The sequence below is a fragment of the Dendropsophus ebraccatus genome, chromosome 1, assembly GCF_027789765.1.
Source record: "Dendropsophus ebraccatus isolate aDenEbr1 chromosome 1, aDenEbr1.pat, whole genome shotgun sequence".
Classification (NCBI taxonomy): domain Eukaryota; kingdom Metazoa; phylum Chordata; class Amphibia; order Anura; family Hylidae; genus Dendropsophus; species Dendropsophus ebraccatus.
This window is the reverse complement of record NC_091454.1, coordinates 59,526,430-59,551,092: the sequence shown is the minus strand read 5'-3', so window position 1 is coordinate 59,551,092 and position 24,663 is coordinate 59,526,430. Positions and strand designations below refer to the sequence as shown.

At 45.2% G+C, this 24,663-nt stretch overlaps 1 pseudogene; it reads right to left on the bottom strand.

The window, feature by feature from the left end:
• Positions 1 to 24,663, bottom strand: part of LOC138782718 (kinesin-like protein KIF3A) — a 65,803-nt pseudogene that overhangs the window by 31,634 nt on the left and 9,506 nt on the right.

Genomic DNA, 24,663 nt, shown 5'->3' with positions numbered 1-24,663 from the left:
GCACATACCGACTAATACCAGCACATACCGACTAATACCAGCACATACCGACTAATACCAGCACATACCGACTAATACCACCACATACCGACTAATACCACACATACTGACTAACACCACTGCTGCAACTGAATAATCCACTGTACACAGAGCAATATCACCTCTTCAAGTCATTTAGCAGTAGCCCCAGCTCTACACAGGCTCTACACACCATATACATTACAGTGCAGATATATTTAGTGACTCACAGGTGACGTCTTCTCTGATCAGAGTTCTTCCCTTTTCATCTTCTTCTCCATCTGCCCTGGGCCGTTATGAGAACTTCTCCGAGCCACGAATCCACAGAATCTGCCAGACATACATATTAGGCTCCACACTCTGGCACCATCCTCATCTCTCTACACACTGCACATCTGTATTTGCCCCTTTACACCCTTGTTTAGTGGGTAGGCTGACTCTTATAGATGGCTCCCCCCTGTATTGCCCCCTTATAGATGCCCCCCCTGTATTACCCCCTTATAGATGGCTACCCCTGTATCCCCCCCCCCCTTATAGATGGCTCCCCTCCCCTGTATCCCCCCCTTATAGATGGCTTCCCTCCCCTGTATCCCCCCTTATAGATGGCTCCTCCTATATTCCCCCCTTATAGATGGCTCCTCCTGTATTCCCCCCTTATAGATGGCTCCCTGTATCCCCCCTTATAGATGGCTTCCCTCCCCTGTATTCCCCCCTTATAGATGGCTTCCCTCCCCTGTATTCCCCCTTATAGATGGCTCCCCCCCTGTATCCCCCCCCCCCTTATAGATGGCTCCTCCCCTGTATCCCCCCCTTATAGATGGCTCCCCTCCCCTGTATCCCTCCCTTATAGATGGCTCCCCCCCTGTATCCCCCCTTATAGATGGCTCCCCTCCCCTGTATCCCTCCCTTATAGATGGCTCCCCCCCTGTATCCCCCCTTATAGATGGCTTCCCTCCCCTGTATTCCCCCCTTGTAGATGGCTCCCCCCCTGTATCCCCCCTTATAGTTTGCCCCCTGCACAGCAGATTAAAAAAAACAAACACACAACTCACCTAACAAGCGCTCCCCCGTCGCTGCTGTCCTCTCTTCTGCCCCCAGCTGATGCGTCCCTCCCTGGGGGATTCCCGGGCAGCGCACACATCCGGAAGCTGAGTGTGCGCCCAGGCCGGGACTTCCGGTACAGGAAGTCCCAGCGACGCGCACTAAGGTTCCTGATACGTGCGCTCCCTGGGAATCCCCCAGGGAACGACGCATCAGACAGGGGCAAGATTGCCTCTTGCGGCCGCAAGCAAGACCGTGCTTGCGGTCGCAAGAGAGGCATAAAGGAGGGGGTGGGCTCGGCGGTTCGGGGGGCGTGTGCGGATGCGGAGCGCAGCCTCTTGCGGCTGGAGGCATAACGCTGCCTCCGGCCACAAGAATGATTGACACAGCCAGGAGCCAATGGCTCCTGATGCTGTGTCAATCACATCCTGGCCCAGTCGGAACTGTATGCGCTCATTAGGAGTGCGAGCGCATACAGTTCCGGCCACTACTGACGTGTTAATGCTGTCTGCAAAAGCAATAGCTTTTGCAGACAGCATTAACTGTCTAAGACCTCAGTGGGCCCCTGTCTGAGTGGGCCCGGGGGCGACCGCCCCCCTTGCCCCCCACCAAATTTCGCTACTGTCTTACAGTATATGATCTGATACATCATATTATATGAGGTTAAGTAGGTAGTATTAGTATATATAGAGCAGCGACACAGGTCTTTAGACTTCTTTATGTTATGGCTTTTTCTACAGTGATATATGTGTATATATATATATATATATATATATATATATACACATCTTCAAATTTATGATATGCATGACTATAAAATGCTCTATCTAAATGCTAACAGCCAATCACAGCATATATGCAAATAGCTGAAATATAGCAGCCAATAGAAATTCTAAGGTCTTGTCAGGCAATGTCTCACAAGATCCACACAGTCACATGTCCACTATTGGCCAATAGAAGATGTAATATATGGAAAGTCCTTAACGATTTTGTCTCATTGACATGAGTAAGATTGTCATGGTAACCGAGCAATTATCTTTACCATTATAAGTACCCAAGTCGCTCTTAAAGGGACGGGACCCATGTTGCTCTTAAAGGGACACAAGTAGCTCTTAAAGGGACGGGACCCAAGTCACTTTTAAAGAGACCCAAGTCGCTCTTAAAGGGACCAAGGTCGCTCTTAAGGGGACCCAAGTCGCTTTTAAAGGAACGGGACCCAAGTAGCTCTTAAAGGGATGGGACCCAAGTCGCTCTTAAAGGGACCCAGGTCGCTCCTAAAGTGACCCAAGTTGCTCTTAAAGGGACCCAGGTCGCTCTTAAAGGGACCCAGGTCGCTCTTAAAGGGACCCAGGTCGCTACTAAAGGGACCCAAGTCGCTCTTTTTTTTTTTTTTTTTTTATTCCAATTTATTTTTATTGTTTTAAACACACATAAAAAAGTAACAACAGTCACCGCCACCACAACATGGCAAGTGCTTCAAAATATTACAAATATTACATTATTACATTAAATATTACATTAATTCCCACACCCCGTCCCTCCCCTCTTCCCTTACCCCATTAATTGATAGACCAGAGTACTTCCCATTCTCTTGGACCAGTTACACTACTCAAGGTACCGCCACATCAGGATCCTTTAAAAAATGTAAAATGTCATCTGCATCTGTGTTTTGAGACTCTTCAATGAGGCTCCACGGACTCCTCTTTTGCATACTCATGTTTCCCAGGGGGCAATGCACCTAGCACTTCACTGCATTGAGCGCTTTCATTAGCAGCCGGCAGTGTTGTCATTTGGCTGTTCTCCCTGAGTTCAGCAATCTGTTTCTCTTATGGCTCTACTAGGCATTGCTCCCACCTAGCCAGAATCATGCTCCACACTGATGAGGGGCAACACCCCGAAACAGCTGTCTGTGGATGGTTACCTAGCCTTGGTTTATCCCTTGTCATTACACTGACTTATAGGGCCACTTAATATGGTGGATTTGGTGGTTTCCTAACAGGAGCTGCCACTTGGCTAGGTCCTTCCCGGAGGGATATCTGGCTAGTCCTGTGTTTTGAGACTCTTCAATGAGGCTCCACGGACTCCTCTTTTGCATACTCATGTTTCCCAGGGGGCAATGCACCTAGCACTTCACTGCATTGGGCGCTTTCATTAGCAGCCGGCAGTGTTGTCATTTTGCTGTTCTCCCTGAGCTCAGCAATCTGTTTCTCTTATGGCTCTACTAGGCATTGCTCCCACCTAGCCAGAATCCTGCTCCACACTGATGAGGGGCAATACCCCGAAACAGCTGTCTGTGGATGGTTACCTAGCCTTGGTTTATCCCTTGTCATTACACTGACTTATAGGGCCACTTAATATGGTGGATTTGGTGGTTTCCTAACAGGAGCTGCCACTTGGCTAGGTCCTTCCCGGAGGGATATCTGGCTAGTCCTGTGTTTTGAGACTCTTCAATGAGGCTCCACGGACTCCTCTTTTGCATCTGCATACAATGTCACCCTGTCTCCCCTCCACCCAAAAACCTTCCAAGAGCAAATCATGCAAAGCGGTTCAATATAAAGGGCGAATAGGAGGGGGGAGAGGGGACATCCCTGCCTGTTTCCCCTTTCAATACCAAATCCATCTGACTTAGCTCCATTAACTAGGACCTTGGCCGCAGGGTCCTTATACAGAACCTTAACCATGTCAATGAAACCAGGGCCCACTCCGAAACCCCTTAGGACCTCCCATAAATAGTCCCATTCCACCCTGTTGAACGCTTTGACAGCATCCAAAGACAGGATGGAATGGGATCCCGGGGACTCCATAACCTTGAGGTTCTCAAACAATCTTCTGATATTAAACTTGGCCATTCGCCCTGAAATAAAACCTGTTTGGTCAGAATGAACCAATAGGGGGACCACCTTATCAAGTCTCATGGCCAAGATCTTTGCCAGTAATTTTGCATCAGTGTTGATCAGCGAAACTGGCCGATAAGACTCGGGAAGCAATTCTTGTCTTTTTTAAGTATCAAAGTAATCAGGGCTTCTCTCATTGATGGAGGAAAAAAAACGCCCTCTAAGGAGTGATTAAAGACCTCCACCAAGGGAGGGCCCAACACTCCCCTATAACTCTTGTACAGATCATACAGCAAACCATCCAATCCAGGAAAGGTACTACACTTTATAGCATCAAGGGCAGCATATATTTAGTCTAGTGTCACTGGGCCTTCCAAACATTCTCTCTGGTCATCATCCAACTTGGGAAACTGAACCCCATCAAGATATTCCCGTGAATCCCCCATCTCGTACCTTGCCTCTGAAGAATACAAGTCCTTATAAAATAACTCAAATTGATTCAGTATCTCTTGGGTGCTATTAACAACAACTCCTTCCGGCATCCTTAATGCGGAGATATAACGATTATCCCGTTGATTTTTAAGGATAGCCATCAACCCCTTTTTGGGGTTAGCGGACTCTATATATCTTTTCCCCCCCTGAAACAGGATCTGACTTTGGGCCTTATCTCTAAGATAGGAGTCCAGTTCTCCCTGAGCATTTGCTAAGCATTCCCTAGAGTCCGGGGAAGATTTTCTAATACATACAACCTTCTTTTTGAATTCCTCCTCCTTAGCCCTAAAATCTTTTTTCATATTTGTGATAATCCCTAAATATTTCCCCCTTATCATTGCTTTAAGTGTATCCCAAGTGATGTGAACTGAGGCTGAACCCCTATTAATATTACATAGATCCTTAATTTCCTTTCCTATCTCCTTTGTTTGCCCTACCAGTTCTATCCAGTGTGCATTAAGCTTAAACATGTTAGTGAACCTTTCTCTAGTAGAGCATATCTCCACCATTATCGGATTCTGATCTGATAGACTTCTAGTTAAGTGCCCTACCTTTTTAACTTTCTCCGCCATAATTGTGTTACCTAGTGCCATGTCAATTCTAGAAAAATTGTTTGTAGTTTTGTTTCAGCAAGCGAACTCACTTTTATCTGGGTATCTTGTTCTCCATAAATCTAACAAACTGTATTCCTTAATTATAAACTCAAAATGTGACTTGTCACTACCACCAGAAATGCACCCTTTCCTCTTCCTATCCTTCTCTTCATTTAATACCATATTGTAATCCCTTACAGCTAATACAGGGCAACTAGGATAATCTTTCATTATTCATAACTTCCCTATTAAAAGGAGGAGGAATATATATTGCCACAATAATACATTCTAATCCATCCATTATACACCGAAGGAAAACAAACCTCCCCAATTTGTCTGTACTTATATTCAACAGATTTAAGTTGATATTTCTGTATACCATAACCACTACCTCTCTGGAATAGTTTGAGTAGCAAGAACTATATTGGCTAGACCAGCACCTTCCCGTGATCTTATATAGTATTTCGCCAATCAAATGTGTCTCCAAGAGACAGACTACCGCGGGTAGATGATGTTGTAGATAGTGAAGGACTGCCACCCTCTTCCTTCTATCTCCTAATCCCCTCACGTTCCAGGCTATAACCTTAACAGACATGTGCTAGAGAAAGGGGGGAAAAAAAACAAACTCCCCTCTGCCGGTCCCACCCCCTTACCCTCCCTTTCCACCCCTTACATGACTCCAGAAACATCTCCCAGAGTCCCTCAACTAGAGAAAAAGAACACTGCTTCTCTTATTACATCATAAAAACATATACTCATAGACCTTTTTGTTCAAGCCATTTAGTTGCTTCCCGAGGAGAATAAAAAACCCAGGACTACCCCTCCATTATTATCCTCAATTTAGCCAGGAAAATAAGGGAATACTTAATACTTTGTTGTCTCAGGCGTTTTTTTCTGCGTATCAACAGTAATCAGGGTAAATGGAGTCTAGCATTATTACAGTAGAAATCCTCTCTGTTTCTAGCTTCCCTAAACAGAATGTCTCGATCTCTAAAGGAGAGATCAAAGATCCATTTGGTCAGCCACGTGTGTAAATCGTTGCCCTCTTCCCCCTCCGGCAGGCCCACTAATCTTAAGTTACACCTCCTGGATCTGTCCTCCAAATCCACTAATTTCTTTTTCAAATCCTGATTCTCTTTCACAACTTCCGTAACTGTCTTTATCATCTTGCCCATCTCATCTTCCAGGTTACTGAGGCATTGCTCTACTTCTGTGAACCACTCCTTAACCCCTTCAAGACTAATGGTGCCTTTACCCAGAAAGATTATCTGACAGATTATCTGCCAAAGATTTGAAGCCAATACCAGGAACAGACTATAAACAGAAATCAGGTCATAAAGGAAAGCCTGAGATTTCTCCTCTTTTCAAATCCACTCCTGGCTTTGGCTTCAAATCTTTGGCAGATAATCTGTCAGATAATCTTTCTGTGTAAACGCACCATAAGCCTATTTGGGCCTTAATGACCAGGCTCATTTTTCAAAATCTGACCTGTCTCACTTTATGCGCTTATAGCTCAGTGATGCTTTAACGTATGCTAGCGATTATAAGATTTTATAAGGTTTTTTCATCACATATGGCACTTTATATTAGTGGCAAAATTTGGTCACTACTTTGTGTGTTTTTTGTGAAAAACATCAAAATATCATGAAAAATAAAAAAAAAATAGCATTTTATGAAATTTGAAATTCTCTGCTTCTAAAAAAAGAACGTCGTATCACCTAAATTAGTTACTACATTACCAATATGTCCTCTTTATTCTGGCTTCATTTCATAAGCATATTTTACTTTTTTAGGGTGTTACAAGGCTTTGAAATTTATCAGCAAATTACCACATTTTCGTGAAAATTTCCCAAACTGGTTTTTTTAGGGACCAGTTCTTTTTTTAAGTTGATTTAGGAGGCTTGTATACTGGCAACCCCCATAAGTGACCCCATTTTGAAAACTACACACCTTAAAGAATTAATCTTGGGGTATAATGAGCATTTTAACCCTACAGGGGCTGGAGGAAAGTATTCACCATTAGGCCATAAAAAATGGAAAATTTAAATTTTACAATAATATATACGTTCAGATTAAAGTTTCTCATTTTCAAAAGGAACATGAGAGAAAAAGCACCCCAAAAATTTGTAACTCAGGTTCTTTTGAGTACAACGGTACCCCATATGTGAGCGTAAACCACTTTTTGTACACATAGCGGGGCTCAGAAGGGAAGGAGTGCCAATTAGCTTTTCCAATGCAGATTTTGCTGAAGAAGTTTCTGAGCGCCAGGTGCGTTTGCAGAGCCCCTGTAGTGTCAGCAGAGAGAAAAAAAAACATAAGTCACCCCATTTTGGAAATTACACCCCTCAAAGAATTCATCTTGGGGTAGGATGAGCATTTTGACCCCACAGGTATTAGAGGAAAGTATTCAAAATTAGACAGTAAAAATGAAAAACTCAAATTTTTCCAATAATATGTTTGTTTAGTTTGAAATTTCTCAATTTAACAAGAAAAAAAAGAGAAAAAAAGTACCCCAAAATGTCTAACGCAGGTTCTCCTGAGTAAAATGGTACCTCACATGTGGGCATAAACCACTGCATGGGCACACACCAGGGCTCAGAAGGAAAGGAGCGCCAATTAGCTTTTCAATGCAGATTTTGCTGAAGAAGTTTCTGAGCGCCAGGTGCGTTTGCAGTGCCCTTGTAGAGCCAGCGGAGTAAAATTTCGCCATGAGTCACCCCATTTTGGAAAGTGCACCCCTCAAAGAATTCATTTTGGGGTGTGGTGAGCATTTTGACCCCACAGGTATTACAGGAAAGTATTCAAAATTAGACAGTAAAAATGAAAAACTCGAATTTTTCCAATAATATGTTCCTTTAGTTTGAAATTTCTCAATTTCACAAGGAACAAGAAAAAAAAGTACCCCTAAATTTGTAACGCAGGTCCTCTTGAGTACAATGGTACCCCATATGTGGGCATAAACCACTGTATGGGCACACAGCCGGGCTCAGAAGGAAAGGAGCGCCAATTAGCCTTTTCAATGCAGATTATGCTCAAGAAGTTTCTCAGCACCAGGTGCGTTTGCAGTGCCCCTGTAGTGCCAGCAAAGTAAAATCTCGCCATAAGTCACCCCATTTTGGAAAGTGCACCCCTCAGAGAATTCATCTTGCAGTGTGGTGAGAATTTTGACCCCACAGGTATTAGAGGAAAGTATTCAAAATTAGACAGTAAAAATAAAAACTCTAGTTTTTCCAATAATATGTTCCTTTAGTTTGAAATTTCTCAATTTCACGAGGAACAGGAGAGAAAATTCACCCCAAAATCTGTAAAACAGGCTCTCCTGAGTAGAACGGTACCCCATATGTGGGCATAAACCACTGTATAGGCACACAGCAGGGCTCGGAAGGGAAGGAGCGCCAATTAGCATTTTCAGTGCATGATTTTTCTGAATAAGTTTCTGAGTGCCAGGTGCGTTTGCAGAGCCCCTGTAGTGTCCGCAGAATAGAATCCCCCCAAAAGTCACCCCATTTTGGAAAGTGCACCCCTCAAATAATTCATCTTGGGGTGTGGTGAGCATTTTGTCCCCACAGGTATTAGAGAAAATTATTCAAAATTGGCCAGTAAAAATGAAAAACTCGAATTTTTCCAATAATATGTTCCTTTAGTTTGAAATTTCTAAATTTCACAAGGAACAGGAGAACAAAATGTGCCCCAAAATCTGTAACGCAGGTTCTCCTGAGTACAACGGTACCCCATAAGTGGGCATAAACCACTGTATGGGCACACAGCGTGCTAGTAATAGTTATAAGAATAGCGCAGTTACTAAAATAAAAATAAAAATGAGATTATAGGTTGTGTGGGGTGGTTACGGACCGCCTGGGGTGGTTACGGGTAATCTGGAGGTGGTTACGGGCAACCTGGCGTGTTTACGGGTAATCTGGGGTGGTTACGGACAACCTGGGGTGGTTATGGGTAATCTGGGGTGGATACGGTCAACATGGGGTGGTCACGGGCAACTTGCTGTGGTTACGGCAACCTGGGGTGGTTACGGGCAACCTGGAGTGGTTACAGTCAACATGGGGTGGTCACGGGCAACCTACTGTGGTTACAGGCAACCTGGGGTGGTTACGGGAAACGTGGGGTGGGTAGAGGCAACGTACGGTGGTCAGAGGCAGCGTGCGGTGGTCAGAGGCAGCGTGCGGTGGTTAGAGGCAGGGTGCGGTGGTTAGAGGCAGCGTGCGGTGGTTAAAGGCAGCGGGCGGTGGTTAGAGGCAACGTGCGATGGTCAGAGGCAACGTGTGGTGGTTAGAGGCAACTTGTGGTCGTTAGAGGCAATGTGCGGTGGTCAGAGGCTGCGTGCGGTGGTCAGAGGCTGCGTGCGGTGTTAGAGTCAACGTGCGGTGGTCAGTGGCAACGTGCGGTGGTTAGAGACAACCTGCTGTGGTCAGTGGCAAGGTGCAGTTGTCAGAGGCAACCTGCGGTGGTCAGAGGCGACGTGCGGTGGTCAGAGGCGATGTGCGGTGGTCAGAGGCAACCTGCTTTGGTTGCGTGCAATCTGGGGGGTTACATGTAATCTGGCATGATTACGGGCAACCTGGGGGGGTTACAGACAATCTGGGATTGTTACGGATAAACTGAAGTGCTTATAGGTAATCTGGGGTGGGTACATGTAATTTGGGGTGGTTACAGGCAATCTGGGGTGATTACGGACAATCTGGAGGGGGTCACTGGCAACGTGCGGTGGTTACGGGCAACGTGCGGTGGTCACGGGCAACGTGCGGTGTTACTTGTAATCTGGGGGGTTACATGCAATCTGGCATGAATACGGACAACCTGCGGTGCTTACGGCCAACCAGCGGTGGTTACGGGTAATCTGGGGGGAGGGGGGTAGGGGTAATTTGGGAGTAAACTGCAATTATTACTATAATAAAAAGTGTGTTTTATTTTTTTTGTATTTTTTTTGTCACTTTTTGTACTTTACACATTCATTTTCACTATATTACTATGATTACTGTGATATTTTCTATCATAGTTCAGTGACACAGTGGAGCGCATGCGCACTTAAGAAGCAGCCTGGACGCCGAGGAGGACGGACCTCCCTGGATCAGGTGAGTATAATGGGAAGGGGGGGGGGGGTGACTGGGGGGCGAATTGGGGGGGGGGGGACACTGTCACTTTTTATCCCCTGTCACCAAACATTTATGGTGACAGGGGATAAAAAGTGCTGATTAGTACATGGCACAAGCGATCAGCGGTATATAGTATATACCGCTGATCATTTGTAGCGGGACCCCACAGGGGGTCCCCAATCACTGCCCCATGCTCTCCGCTACCTCCGGTGGCGGAGAGCATAGGGCTTTGATTATGGCCGCCGGGGGAAGGTTAGTGACCAGCCTACTAGGGGGGCTGATCTGAGGTCTGATGGACACATTTCATCTCCCCCAACCGTAGATTCACGGTGGGGGGAGATGAAAGGCACTGCGGCGCTGGCCCATTAGTGACCGCCGTACCGGCGGTCACTAAGGGGTTAAATGCAGAGATCCGGGCTCGGCCCGGATCTCGGCAGTTGCGGCGGGTGTCCGGCTATCACTGACAGGGAGCTGCTTGGGTACTGTCCCTTTAAGAGTGACTTGGGTCCCTTTAAGAGCTGCTTGGGTACTGTTACTTTAAGAGCGACTTGGTTCCCTATAAGAGCTGCTTGGGTACAGTCCCTTTAAGAGCTGCTTAGTTACTGTCCCTTTAAAAGCGACTTGGGTCCCTTTAAGAGTGACATGGGTCCCTTTAAGAGCAACTTGGGTCCCTTTCAGAGCTGCTTGGGTACTGTCCCTTTAAGAGTGACTTGGGTCCCTTTAAGAGCTGCTTGGGTACTGTTACTTTAAGAGCGACTTGGTTCCCTATAAGAGCTGCTTGGGTACAGTCCCTTTAAGAGCTGCTTAGTTACTGTCCCTTTAAAAGCGACTTGGGTCCCTTTAAGAGTGACATGGGTCCCTTTAAGAGCAACTTGGGTCCCTTTCAGAGCTGCTTGGGTACTGTCCCTTTAAGAGTGACTTGGGTCCCTTTAAGAGCTGCTTGGGTACTGTTACTTTAAGAGCGACTTGGTTCCCTATAAGAGCTGCTTGGGTACAGTCCCTTTAAGAGCTGCTTGGTTACTGTCCCTTTAAAAGCGACTTGGGTCCCTTTAAGAGTGACATGGGTCCCTTTAAGAGCAACTTGGGTCCCTTTCAGAGCTGCTTGGGTACTGTCCCTTTAAGAGCGGCTTGGGTACCGTCCCTGCTACATGGCTGCCTCAGCTCTGCTATTTTACTGACTGAACTCTGCTACTTATAATGGTAAAGATCATTGCTTGGTTACCATGACAATCTTACTCATGTCAGTGAGACAAAATCGTTAAGGACTTTCCATCTTCTACATCTTCTATTGGCCAATAGTGGACATGTGACTGTGTGAATGTTGTGAGACATTGCCTGACAAGACCTTAGAGTTCCTATTGGCTGCTATATTTCAGCTATTTGCATATGTGCTGTGATAGGCTGTTAGCGTTTAGAATGTGGCCATTATTTACAATGAGCCATTATTTTCTATGGGAAATTAGGGGTATTTAAACGTAAACTTCGTACAACTTCAAATCCGATTGAAACGAAAAATAGATAGCACACCTCACAACGCAGAGGGCTTCGAAACGCAGTTGGAACGGAGTCTGTGCGCAAAGCGATTCGGGCTGTATTATGCGTAGAATAATAGCTGGAAGAAGAAGAAGAAATGGTAGAAGAAGAATACGGATTACAATATAATTATGTAATGAACCACGTAATACAAATAAATATTGTTTTAAGGGAAGCATAGGGAGTTCTTATCTCATACTTGTGAATTATTCCACAGACTTATAGTCATTTCCTTTGTAAAGAGAGATTGTGGGCAGTGTGTAACGCATCAGGTGATGACACTGACCACAATGCGGGAGGTTGTATAACATCACAATAACAATACATTGCTGAAAAAGATTTGTTAAACTTATTCTGTACAAGATAAAAATATTGCGTCCACTTACTTATTACTCATTCGCTTGCTGTAAAATGTCACTTCTAGGGTATATTCACACGGACGGGCTCGCAGCGAGAATCTCACTGCGAGCCCGGCAGGTCCTGGCAGTTCCCATACACTACATACTTGCTACGGTCTAAACGACCGCAGCGAGTATGTAATTATACCGCCCTTAACCCCTTCTGCTCCCCGCTGTAAGCATACTTTACCTGTCCTTGCTGCACGGGTCCGGCGTCCTGCTCTCCCGCCCGGCCAATCAGTGGCTGCGGCTGGGCAACACACTGATTGGCGGGACAGGAGAGCAGGACGCCGGACCCGTGCAGCGAGGAGAGGTCATGTATGCTTACAGCGGGGGAGCAGAAGGGGTTAAGGACGGTATAATTACATACTCGCTGCGGTCGTTTAGACCGTAGCAAGTATGTAGTGTATGGGAACTGCCAGGACCTGCCGGGCTCGCAGCGAGAATCGCGCTGCGAGCCCGTCCGTGTGAATATACCCCTATACAGTATGTGTTCCTCTTTCTCTCTTGCAACATAATAGAAAAAAATTAACGTAATACTGACAGACCCAAGTTTAGTTTGGGTTTTGTAACCCCTTTCTAACCCACATGATAAAAGTCATTCCTGTGTGACTCCCCCCTCCCACAAATGGTGCAGCTACTGCCTATATGAAAAACAATGAATACAGAACTGTTATTCGATGGAATTGTACATGTGGCTAAATTGTTAAATATGCACTATACTCGGAAGCAGTTGTAGATGTCAGGATTATTTGTTAATCTTTGCCTCAGAGTGTTACCCTATAAGGCACTGTATATGTGCTCATACAAAAGTTAAAGTACTTATATGACCTACAGATATTAACCCCATAACGCATTTTCACATACATGTACGTCTTAAAGGGACCGAAAGCAGTTTGGTCGATCGTGATGCCTGCGATCCCAGATGCATAGTTGCGATCCCGGGAATATGTGGCCAGAATACTCCAGGGAATGGATCCATTCAACCAAACTGCTTTCGGACCAAAAGTCCGGAAGGTTCGCTCATCTCTAGTCTTTGGTTGCTACACGGTAACACAACCCCAAGAACATGTATGTGAATGAGCTAAACTCACACGGCGAGTGATTTTGAATTACATCATTGAGTGGTAATTCAACCAGCCAGGGACCTATCACCACTCGTCTGGGTCAGGGATTGCGCCTCCTGTTATTCTCACTGTGATTGGTCAGCCTATAATGATTGTCACTCCTGTTATTATACCCGAATGTGGTCACTGTAAGGGCCCTATTACACCAACAGATAATCGGACTGATTTTTTTTGAGCCAAAGCTAGGAATGGGCTATAAACAGAGAACAGGTAATAAAGGCGTGACTGAGATTTCTCTTTTCTAATCCATTCCTGGCTTTGGCTGCAAAAATCTGTCACATAATCTGTTAGTGTAATAGGGCCTTAGTGTAGGTTAAAATTTAAAAAATTCACTGCTAAACTTCAAAGCCCTATAACATCCTGGTTGGCTACTGTATAGGAGACTATTTGAAGGGCTGGCTACTATATAAGACACTATGGGGGAGGACTGGCTTCTACATAGGAGACTATTGAGAGATCTGGCTACTTTCTAAGACTATTGGAGAGAGCTGGCTATTATAGAAAACTACAGGGGAGGGGTGGTATTGCATAAGAGACTATTTTAGGGGCTGGCTTCTATATAAGAGGCTATGGGAGAGGGTTGGTATTGTATAAGAGACTATTTGGGGGGCAGCTGAGCACAGTTATGACGCGGCGGAGGGGGGACGGTGGCAGCGATTCGGTGGTCCGTCCGAAGATGACGTTTGGCACAAGATGGCGGACGGCCTCGACACGGATCAGGTAATGTATAATGCATCACATACTTCCGGGTACATGGGCGGGGGTGGTGGGACACGGGAAGGGGGCGATTCACAGACATAACATACATTACAAAGTTGTTATAACTTTGTAATGTGTGTTATTCTGTGAATAATTTTTTAGCGCCGCACTACCCCTTTAAGATCTAAGGTGGAAATATGGTCTAAATTGCCAATCTCAATGGTCGACAGGGCAGGAATAATTAAAATGGTAGTCCTCCCCCAGGTTCTGTATTTTCTGAACTGCTCCCCAATATGGATCCCTGAGAGCTTTTTTAAGAAACTAACTTCCCTTCTGAATTTTTTGATCGGGGCAGGAAAAAAGCTTGAATCAAATATATAACATGGACGCAACTGTGGGGAGAGGGAGGTCTCGCCTTGCCAGATTTCCAGCTCTACTTTCTGGCTGTGGGAGCTCGGGATCTGGTGATGTGGAGAACCTCCCCAGTGGTGGAATGGATGATGTCGAGCTCTAGCGTAAAATATAATAGTGCATGCCAAGCGGCGGAGGCAGGATTTGGGAGTTTACAAGTTCCATTTTCTTATGTTGGTCTATACACCAGGGTTTGGAAATCACTTAAGAAGATTTGCAGGGTCAGGGGAAGTTTCATGTATACCCCATTTGGGGCAATAAGAATTTTGGAGAGTTTTTTAAGATAATAGACAATCATTTTTGGGTTAAAAGAGGGGTTACCACGATTGCGCAAATAGTTTGTGATAGCCAGATTCGGCCATTTGAGGAGTTTAAAAAGATGTTGGCTACTGTTGCTCCTGCCCTGGCCTCCATATAGGCTACTGCTGGGCCTTCACTGGCCTCCATGTTGGCTACTGCCGCTCCTGCCCTGGCTTCCATGTTAACTACTGCCGCTTCTGCCCTGGCCTCCATATAGGCTACTGCTGGACCTTCACTGGCCTCCATATTGACTACTGCTGCTCCTGCCCTGGCCTTCATGTTGGCTCCTGCCGCTCCTGCCCTGGCCTCCATGTTGGCTACTGCCGCTCCTGCCATGCCCTCCATATCGGCTACTGCTGGGCCTTCACTGGCCTCCATATTGACTACTGACGCTCCTGCCCTGGCCTCTATGTTGGCTACCTACTGCAGCTCCTGCCCTAGCCTCCATGTTGGCTACTGTTGCTCCTGCCTGGCCTCCATGTTGGCTACTGTTGCTCCTGCCTGGCCTCCATGTTGGCTACTGTTGCTCCTGCCTGGCCTCCATGTTGGCTACTGTTGCTCCTGCCTGGCCTCCATGTTAGCTATTGTTGCTCGTGCCTGGCCTCCATGTTAGCTACTGTTGCTCCTGCCCTTGGCTCCATGTTGACTACTGCTGTGCCTGCCCTTGCCTACATGTTGGCTACTGCTGGGCCTTAACTGACCTCCATGTTGACTACTGCTGTGCCTGCCCTTGCCTCCTTGTTGGCTACTGCTGGGCCTTAACTGGCAACTATGTTGACTACTGGTGTGCCTGCCCTTGCCTCCATGTTGGCTACTGCTGGGCCTTAACTGGCATGCATGTGGATTACTGCTGTGCCTGCCCTTGCCTCCATGTTGGCTACTGCTGCTCCTGTCTGGCCTCCATGTTGACTACTGGTGTGCCTGCCCTTGCCTCCTTGTTGGCTACTGCTGGGCCTTCACTGTCATCCATGTTGATTACTGGTGTGCCTGCCCTTGCCTCCATGTTGCCTACTGCTGCTCCTGCCTGGCCTCCATGTTGACTACTGGTGTGCCTGCCCTTGCCTCCATGTTGGCTACTGCTGGGCCTTAACTGGCATCCATGTTGGTTACTGCTGCTCCTGCCTGACCACCATGTTGACTACTGTTGCTCCTGCCTGGCCTCCATGTTGGCTAATGCTGCTCCTGCCTTGCCTCCATGTTGACTTTTGCTGCTCCTGCCTGGCCTCCATGTTGGCTACTGCTGCTCCTGCCTGGCCTCCATGTTGGCGACCGCTGCTCCTGCCTGGCCTCCATGTTGGCTACTGCTGCTCCTGCCTGGCCTCCATGTTGACTACTGTTGCTGATGCCTGGCCTCCATGTTGACTACTGTTGCTGATGCCTGGCCTCCATGTTGACTACTGCTGCTCCTGTACTGGCCTCCATGTTGGCTACTGTTGCTACTGTCTGGCCTCCATGTTGACTACTGTTCCTGGTGCCTGGCCTCCATGTTGACTACTGGTGTGCCTGCCCTTGCCTTGTTGTTGGCTACTGCTGGGCCTTCACTGTCATTCATGTTGATTACTGGTGTGCCTGCCCTTGCCTCCATGTTGCCTACTGCTGCTCCTGCCTGGCCTCCATGTTGACTACTGGTGTGCCTGCCCGTGCCTCCATGTTGGCTACTGCTAATCCTGCCTGGCCTTCATGTTGACTACTGTTGCTGGTGCCTGGCCTCCATGTTGACTACTGCTGCTCCTTCACTGCATTTGTGAACTTTTTTCTGCATAGACCCAGGAATGGTGAATTTCCTGCATAGACCCTGTAATGGTGAATATTGAAGTCTAAAAAAAAAATTGACTTTGAGATATCGAAAAGATAATGATGTTACTGACATGTAGAGCCCTAAATTCAACCAAATACACTACCCCCGTATCATATAGATGCTTTAAACTATGAAATCCGAAAGTCGGTCGAACCAAACTTTCCTAAAAAATCCGGAAGTCCAGTTGGAACAAACTTTTAAAAAATTCGCTCATCTCTAGCCGTCACATCAGTACGCAATGACAACAAAGTTAAATGTATGGTATAAAAACGGATACAAGTTATTTTAAGCCATTTCACAAAAATAATACAACTAAAAAACTGTACATTAGGGCACCAGGTATACACACGAAAATATATCAAATAAATATAAAGTAGAAGAAGTTGTAAAGACAATGGAGCTGTTTTGCTGTGAAATAACATCCAGACTGCGATTAGGACACATTGTGGCTGTAGGCAGAGTTATATATAAACATGGTGGCACAGCTCTTTAAATGATGAAACAATCTACCTGCTTTTAGGGTCCTGTTACCCCAGGGTGCAACACTGCTCACAAAAACTGCATGTTAGAAAAACACGGCCACTATCTTCCAGAAATAGCAACACTCTTGTCACCAGTTTGGGTTTGGTTTCGCAGCTCAGTTCCATTGAAGTGATTACTCTACCACACAAAGCCTGGGGGCAGGGGTGGTGTTTTTCCTTAAAGGGAAACAATCAGCATGATTGTGCCTATATGGTTCCCAGCAGCACAGTAAAGATCATGGGTCTCCAAACTGCGGCCCTCCAGCTGTTGGGAAACCACAACTCCCATCATGCCTGGACAGTTAAAGCTTTGGATTTGGCTGGCCAGGCATGATGGGAAATGTCTTTTTGCAACAGCTGGAGGGCCGCAGTTTGGAGACCCATGGTATAGATTTACTGTGAAGCTCGCACAAGGTGTGGATGATGTTGAGAGAGAAAGTATAACAGCACTCTTAAGGCCCTATTACACGAAATGATTATTGGCCGTATTCAGCCGATAATCGTCTTATGTAATAGAATACAACGATCAGCCGACATAAATGATGTTGGCTGATCGTTGCGGTCGTTTGTCTTTCAACATGTTGAAAGACAAAGACCAGGACAGAAACGATCTGCTGCCTACACTCTATGAAATAGGAGCAGAGACAGCAGACCACGCTATCCTCTATGGGCTGCCCGGACAATCTAGCGATCACCCAGACAGCCCCCCCCCCAGCAGCTCCTTGCGGCCTTCCGGCTCTCACCCGCTTGCTGCTGACGCACGTAATAGCGGCGCCAGCAAGAGGAGAACGGGGAGCAAACAAGCGCTGACATTGCTCATTTGCTCCTCAACATGGCCCCGTGTTATACGCAGTACTATCCACCATGGCTACAGTTTGCGAGAAGGACCTATTCTTTCACCAGATTTAAACAGTGGCATATCCGGGTGCAGCCAACAATTTTCAGTGAATTGCAAATGCTAGCTGTGACCATGCCTTGGCCAGTAGCACTGTGTCCATGAGTGTCCTAAGCACAAGTGGGTGGTAGCCAATAGTTGCACGATTTTGTATGAGAAACCTTGTGCTGCCATGGTCTATCATGGTATGGCCACTTGTGTGGCTTCACCCTAGATAGATACTCCTCCTCCTCCTCCTCCTCCTACTTGCAGTTTACATAGGGCGACAACTCCATTTCGGGCCGTTATTCTGCCAGCAGCCAATAGCGTTCTTCACGTTTCAGGCCAGAAGACCACTACTGTAGAAATAAGTCAATTACGGCTTCTGGTTTTGATGAACGCTTCCTGCAAAGAAGGAAAGGGGACATACTTTGATTATTTTTGATAAAATCTGATAATATCAGTATAAAATGGATGGATATCACTTCTTTACATTGTAATTCTGAATGTAACACCTACATGTTGTATACATTTTCAGAACGTTAGTGTAAATAATAGGAGACCTGCGGGAAGGAATTTATAAAAGGCACTACTAGGTTTTTACATATTTTTTTTTTTTAAATGTAATGTGAAAAAAACCCCAAAACACAGCACCTCTTACACCACATACAGATTGAACGTTCAGAAGCAGTTGGCTGTGTAAAGTTGGCGCTGGGATAACTTCAATGGCAGTTAGGCTGCAGTAACGAGACTCAACCACTACACAATGGACGGTGCCAACTGCCTACTGCTGTTTATTTTATGGGCTGCCAGGTGTTGGCGGACACTGACAGGTTAATGTGTTTTTCCCACTAAATTTAATAGAATACAATGGGCAATTTTTTAGGGCCCAATTACAGTGTAGGAACACAGTTTTGAAGGGGTAGTTCAGCAAAAAAAGAATTCTTTCAAATCAACTGGTACCAGAAAAGGCCAGAGATTTGTACTTTACTATTCAAACTCAAAAATTTTTTTTTTTTTTTTAATTTTTTTTTTTTTATATTTAATGTTTGTTTTTGGGTGTGGGAGGAAACCGGAGTACCCGGAGGAAACCCACGCAAACACGGAGAGAACATAGAAACTCTTTGCAGATGTTGCCCTTAGTGGGATTTGAACCCAGGACCCCAGAGCTGCAAGGCTGCTGTGCTAACCACTGAGCCACCGTGCTGCCTCAAGTCTTCTAGTACTTATAATCTTTATCAGCTGCTGTATGTCCTGCAGGAAGTGGTGTATTCTTTTCAGTCTGACACTGTGCTCTCTGCTGCCACCTCTGTCCCTGAAAAGAACTGTCAAATGCAGGAAAGGTTTTCTATGGTGATTTACTAGTCTGGAAAGTTCCTGTCACGGACAGAGGTGGCAGCAGAGAGAAATGTGTCAGACTGGAAAGAATACACCACTTCCTGCAGGACATACAGCAGCTACCAAGTACTGGAAGACTTGACATTTTTAAATAGAAGTCATTTTCAATTCCACTGGTGGTAAAAAGATATACAGATTTGTAAACATTTTTTTCTCTGGAGTATCCCTTTAATTACTGTAGTGTCTTAGCCTTTCCAATTTAACAACAATGACCCATAACACCAGTTGTCTTGGCCACTAAAACCTTTCACAGATACATGTATACATATAGAAACACTAAAGTTAAACGTGCTGTAGTGCAGGAACTGTGAGACTACATCAGAGAATTCTAGCAATGGAAATCACAGACTGGCCTGGGTGTAAATCACTTTACTTTAATATAAAAATTTCTGTGCTTTTAAGATAAATGTTTTCTCCACGTGGTTTTACCAAACAAAGTCTAAACAGAAGCACTGCAACCAGTATAACAAATCCCCTGGGGATTCCGGCATCACATTATATTTATAACCTATTATACATATAACCTGCTTGAGTTGAGTGAGATGAAACGCTGCCATCTGGGGTGAATATGGGTGAACGAACAAAAACGGAAACTGGTGGCAATGTTTTTTATTCCTTGGAGACAGTCATCCATTTATTGAACTCCATGGGGGAGATTTATCAAAGGGGTGTAAAGTAAAACTGGCTCAGTTGCCCCTAGCAACCAATCAGATTTCACCTTTCATTTTCCAAAGAGTCTGTGAGGAATGAAAGGTGGAATCTGATTGGTTGCTAGGGGCAACTGAGCCAGTTTCACTTTCCACCATGTTTGATAAATCTCTCCCTATGTGTTTCTCAAGGAAACAAGCCTGGTACAGTATGATTCCCTATAACATGAAGAAGTTTGACCAGAGGTATATGGTTTACAAGCTGATGGCACAGGGCACTGAACTGCAGAGCAGGATGATAACTGAGCAGTTCTAACGTTACCTGATATTCCTGTGGAATAAAATTATCAATGATGATCATCTGAAGCCATAGTGCTTGCATTTTTACACCTACAGACCCACATGAGCCCTTATTTTTTGCGTCACTAATTGTACTTTGCAATGGCAGACTTAATTTAACTTAATTTAACGATCATTTTCTATTTTCTGATGACAAATTCCCTTTATGTTATTAATTAAAATGCATAAACTCATGTGATGGCTACTGCTGTGACTTGATGAAGATGAATAATGATAATGAAGATGATGATTAGTATTATTATTGTAGATGGTAACACTGTTCATTTCCCCATGGCCTCTATTGGGCAATAACTCCTAACCACAAACCTCCTTTTCTTCCAGCTCTCTTCGCAGCTTCTCCGCTCTCCTTCTTCGCTCTTCAAGCTCCTGATTTGATTCATCCAATAGTTTCTCCTGTTCCTCTGCCTTGGCCAATAAATCTACCCCTCCAACGATAACCTTTCTCTCCAGAGCGGATAGCTTCTCAAGGAGAGACTGATGTTCCTGTCTACAAGAAAAAGGCAATAAGAACATTACATTTATGACCTGTACACCTGTTCCCACATTAAGAATTTTGGAAAGTCAGAACAGCAGAATGCATATTTGATAGATTCCATCCCCTTCTCAGTTGATCTTGATGGACATGTGTCTTTTTTCAACCATGCTAACTACGAGTATGTGCAAACTGAGGAAATTTACGGAAAAACAGTCACGGAATCCGCCGATCGCGTTCAATCTTTGGAAAGATGGCGGAATCTGCCCACGCATAGAATGGAGTCTATGACACGGGCGGAGACATGTGCTCCCACCACAGTCAGCGAGCAGCAGATTCCGCAACAGATTTTCTGTCAAATTTCCTCAGTGTGCACGTACCCTACATAAACAAAATTTTTAACATAAAGACTCTAATTCCTGGGTTTATCGGTTGCAGAGCAAGCCGAGCTTGCATTCATGACCTAACCCTTCCCAGCCTTCCTCTGGGTAAGTTAGCAACAAACGCCAATGACTGCAGAGCTTGCAAACATCAATGAGAAAACTACTGTACTGGACTCACACAGACCGAGTCCCCTCAATCAATTCTTATAATCAGAGACACCAGAATCTGAAATCTGATGGCAAAGATAAAAACAACTTTGGTTTAAAAATAAATAAATATCAAGGGAACTATAAAAAAAATTACTGATAGACTGCAAGTGATAAGCAATGACAAATAACTAAAGTGTCAGAACGAGAAGGTTTCTTGGGAAATGAAAAGTGTGCGTGCTTTTTTATTTTTATTTTTTGACATGATGAAAATTTGGTGCAGATTTTTGGCTGTGATACCAGTAAGCATGTGAATGGGATCTGCATATGCTGTGTGAAGAATGTGGTTCCTATACATAGTTTTTATATTTACTTCTGCCACAAACTGTTTCGTAGTATACAAAGAATTATAAAAAAAAATCCCATTACTTTAGGGAGGAACAAGTATTGCTTAATAGTAAGAAAAGAAAAGTTATTGCAGAGCTCTATTACCCATATGGGTGACATGGCTGAGGCCTACTGATTCTGCATGGAGTTTAACCCCTTCACTGCTCAGCATCTTTTCATTTTTGCACATTGTTTTATCTCCTTATGTTTAAAAGTTCATAGCACTTGCATTTTTTCACCTCAAAACCCACACAAGTCCTTTTCGAGACACTAAGGGGGAGATTTATCAAAGGGTGTAAAATTAAGACTGGTGCAAACTACCCACAGCAACCAATCACAGCTCCTGTTTCCTTTCACCAGAGCTGGAAGCTGAGCCGTGATTGGCTGCTGTGGGCAGTTTGCAGCAGTCTAAATTTTAATATTTAGTGTTTTTTTCCGCATTTTATGGGACCAAAAATCTGCGATTTTTTTATTTATAAATATATTCTTATTGACTTTTTGCAAATCTAAAGTTTGTACAAACATGGACAATAACACCGTCCAATACAAAGAGAAAAATACAATTGAACATGTCCAGTTAGTTGTGTTTCCTGGTGAGACATTAACATGGGAATGATGGGACCCCTTCCTGCCCCTCAAACTTCTCCCAGTGAGGGAAAGAACAATTGTATAAATGCAACACAGGATCCAACACCAATCAGTTTCAGAATGTCTGTCTACAGGTCAGCTGACAGGGAGAAGTCTTAGGGCTCGTTCACACAGAGCAAAAGCAGCTGAATTTCTGCGCTGAATCAGCGCTGAAATTTCAGCCGTTAGAATAGGTACAGAGCTAATTTCCATTGTGTTGAATGGAAATTCTGCTCTGCAGTTCACACGGTGGAATTTCCGGACTGAACTAATCCGCTTTCCGCCAGAAGAATGAACATGTTCATTCTTCCGCTAGCGGAAGCCTATACAAACCAATGGGGCTCTGATTTTCTGTTTCAGCGCGGAATACAAGCGTAATACAAGCGGAAATTACTCGCTGAATCAGCACGGAAATGGGGGAAAAAAGGGGGGAAGAGGATTCTAGTATATATTCTGGTATAGTTTAGTTTACTCGCCAAATACTCGCTGAATTTCAGCGCTGAATGCATGCGGATTCAGCGCGGATTCCTCGAGTATTCCGCGCTGAATTTGGCAAGAGCTGATTACGAGCTGAACACTTTCCTAGCGGAATACGCAGGGATTCTGCTTATATTCTGCTCGGAATTCAGCGTCAGTTGATTTCAGGCGGAAATATTTCCTTGCGTAATCCACCCCTTTTGCTCTGTGTGAACGTAGCCTTAAAGAACCCAGTGTGTTTGCCACTACACGTTCTTATCTCTTGCGGCTGATAGTGAGATTATATAAGTGTTTGCCAATGAAGGAAAAACCGCTTCGCTCCCTGAGATTTATGAGTCTATCCCAAAGAGGAGTTTCAGTTGTGAAATTACCATGGGGATATCCGGGACTGCCTCTTCCAGCCAGACCTGGGACAGACATCTCAGGGCCACATGCAGTACTGTATGTATCATTTCGGATTGAAACTACAGTATCCTCCTCATCCGATGGCCTAAGTTGATGAAAAAGGAAAACCTGCAGCGACTCTGGGACCCTGAGATTCCAATGATAATCCGAGACCACCTGATAATATGAGTGAGCACACTCCCTCACCCCATGCCATAGGTTTGTATGGGCTTGTTTACATTTCAGGCATTCAGTCCTCCTATTGGGAAGTCAGGAGAGGGGGAATGTTAAAGCCATAAAGCGTTGTATGGGTTTCCTTCCATCGTTCATTTATCATGTATATTCGTATTAGCTTACACCCCTTAAGTATAGGCTCCTGGATCAGGACATTATTTGTCCACCCTGCCCAGATCGGGAAAAGGGCTTTAGGATCTACTTTAACCCCTTAATGACGCATGACGGGTATACCCGTCATGCGGCAGTTAAGGGTAAACAAAGAGGGCTCCCGGCGTGAGTCCTCTCTGCAGCCCGCGGTCCCCAGTTGCTATGTGCAGCCAGGGACCGCGGGTCAAAGATGACAGCTGCATTTCAATAGTGTATGTGGCCCCTGTCCCTGGTGTCTAGTGGGGAATTTCACCCCCTTGATGCGATCGCGAGGAGAGATCACTTGTATTGAGCCGGCCGGGGCTCAGCGTCGCTTCACCGCTAATCCCGGCTCGGCAAACTATGTATGTGGTCTGCAGCAGACTATTATAATAGAGCCATGATCTGATGGATCATTGCTCTATTATATACACAGCATTGATCTCAATGGGAGATCAGTGCTGTGTATATAGAAGTCCCCCAGGGGGGCTTCTAATTACTGTATGTGAAAATAAAAAAAGGAGTTTATTAATAAATAAAAAAAAAAACCTCCCCTAATAAAAGTTTGAATCACCCCCCTTTTCCCATTTTATAAATAAATAAACATGTTTGCTTTTATCGCATGCGTAATCGCCCGAACTATTAAATTATCATATTCCTGATCTCGCACGGTAAACAGCGTAAGCGCCAAAAAATCCCAAAGTGCAAAATTGCGCATTTTTGGTCGCATCAAATCCCCAAAAATTGTCATAAAAAGCGATCAAAAAGTTGCATTTGCGCAATCAAGGTACCTGTCAGGACTGGCCGCTAAGACAGACAAGATGGTAGTCACAGAGAGTGCACCCTAAACTAAGCCCCGCCCACTGTCCCTACCTACTTGCCGCAATCCATCCTAAGATGGCGGCGGGCAACTTGAAGGCGGTCCCTGTACTGGCTAGGTGGGACACAAGGACAAGACAGACAAAACACAATAAAGAATAGTCAACAGTCCGGGTCACAACAATCAAGCAATATGGTCAGGGGCAGGCGGCTAGCAAGGATGGTCAGAACACAAGGCAGAAGGGGCAGAGTAAGGACAGACTATAGCAGAACCACAAGCAGGCAGAGACAAGCTCAATATCCGGCACTAGAATGAGCCTCAGCAAAACACTTATAGGGAACCAGGAGACAGTTCCTGCCCCCTAATGGACAAGGCTCCTGGTTCCAAACAGAATCACCTGCGGATCAGAACTGGCAGCAGTGTAACTCCTTCATAGTCAGAGCACACAGCA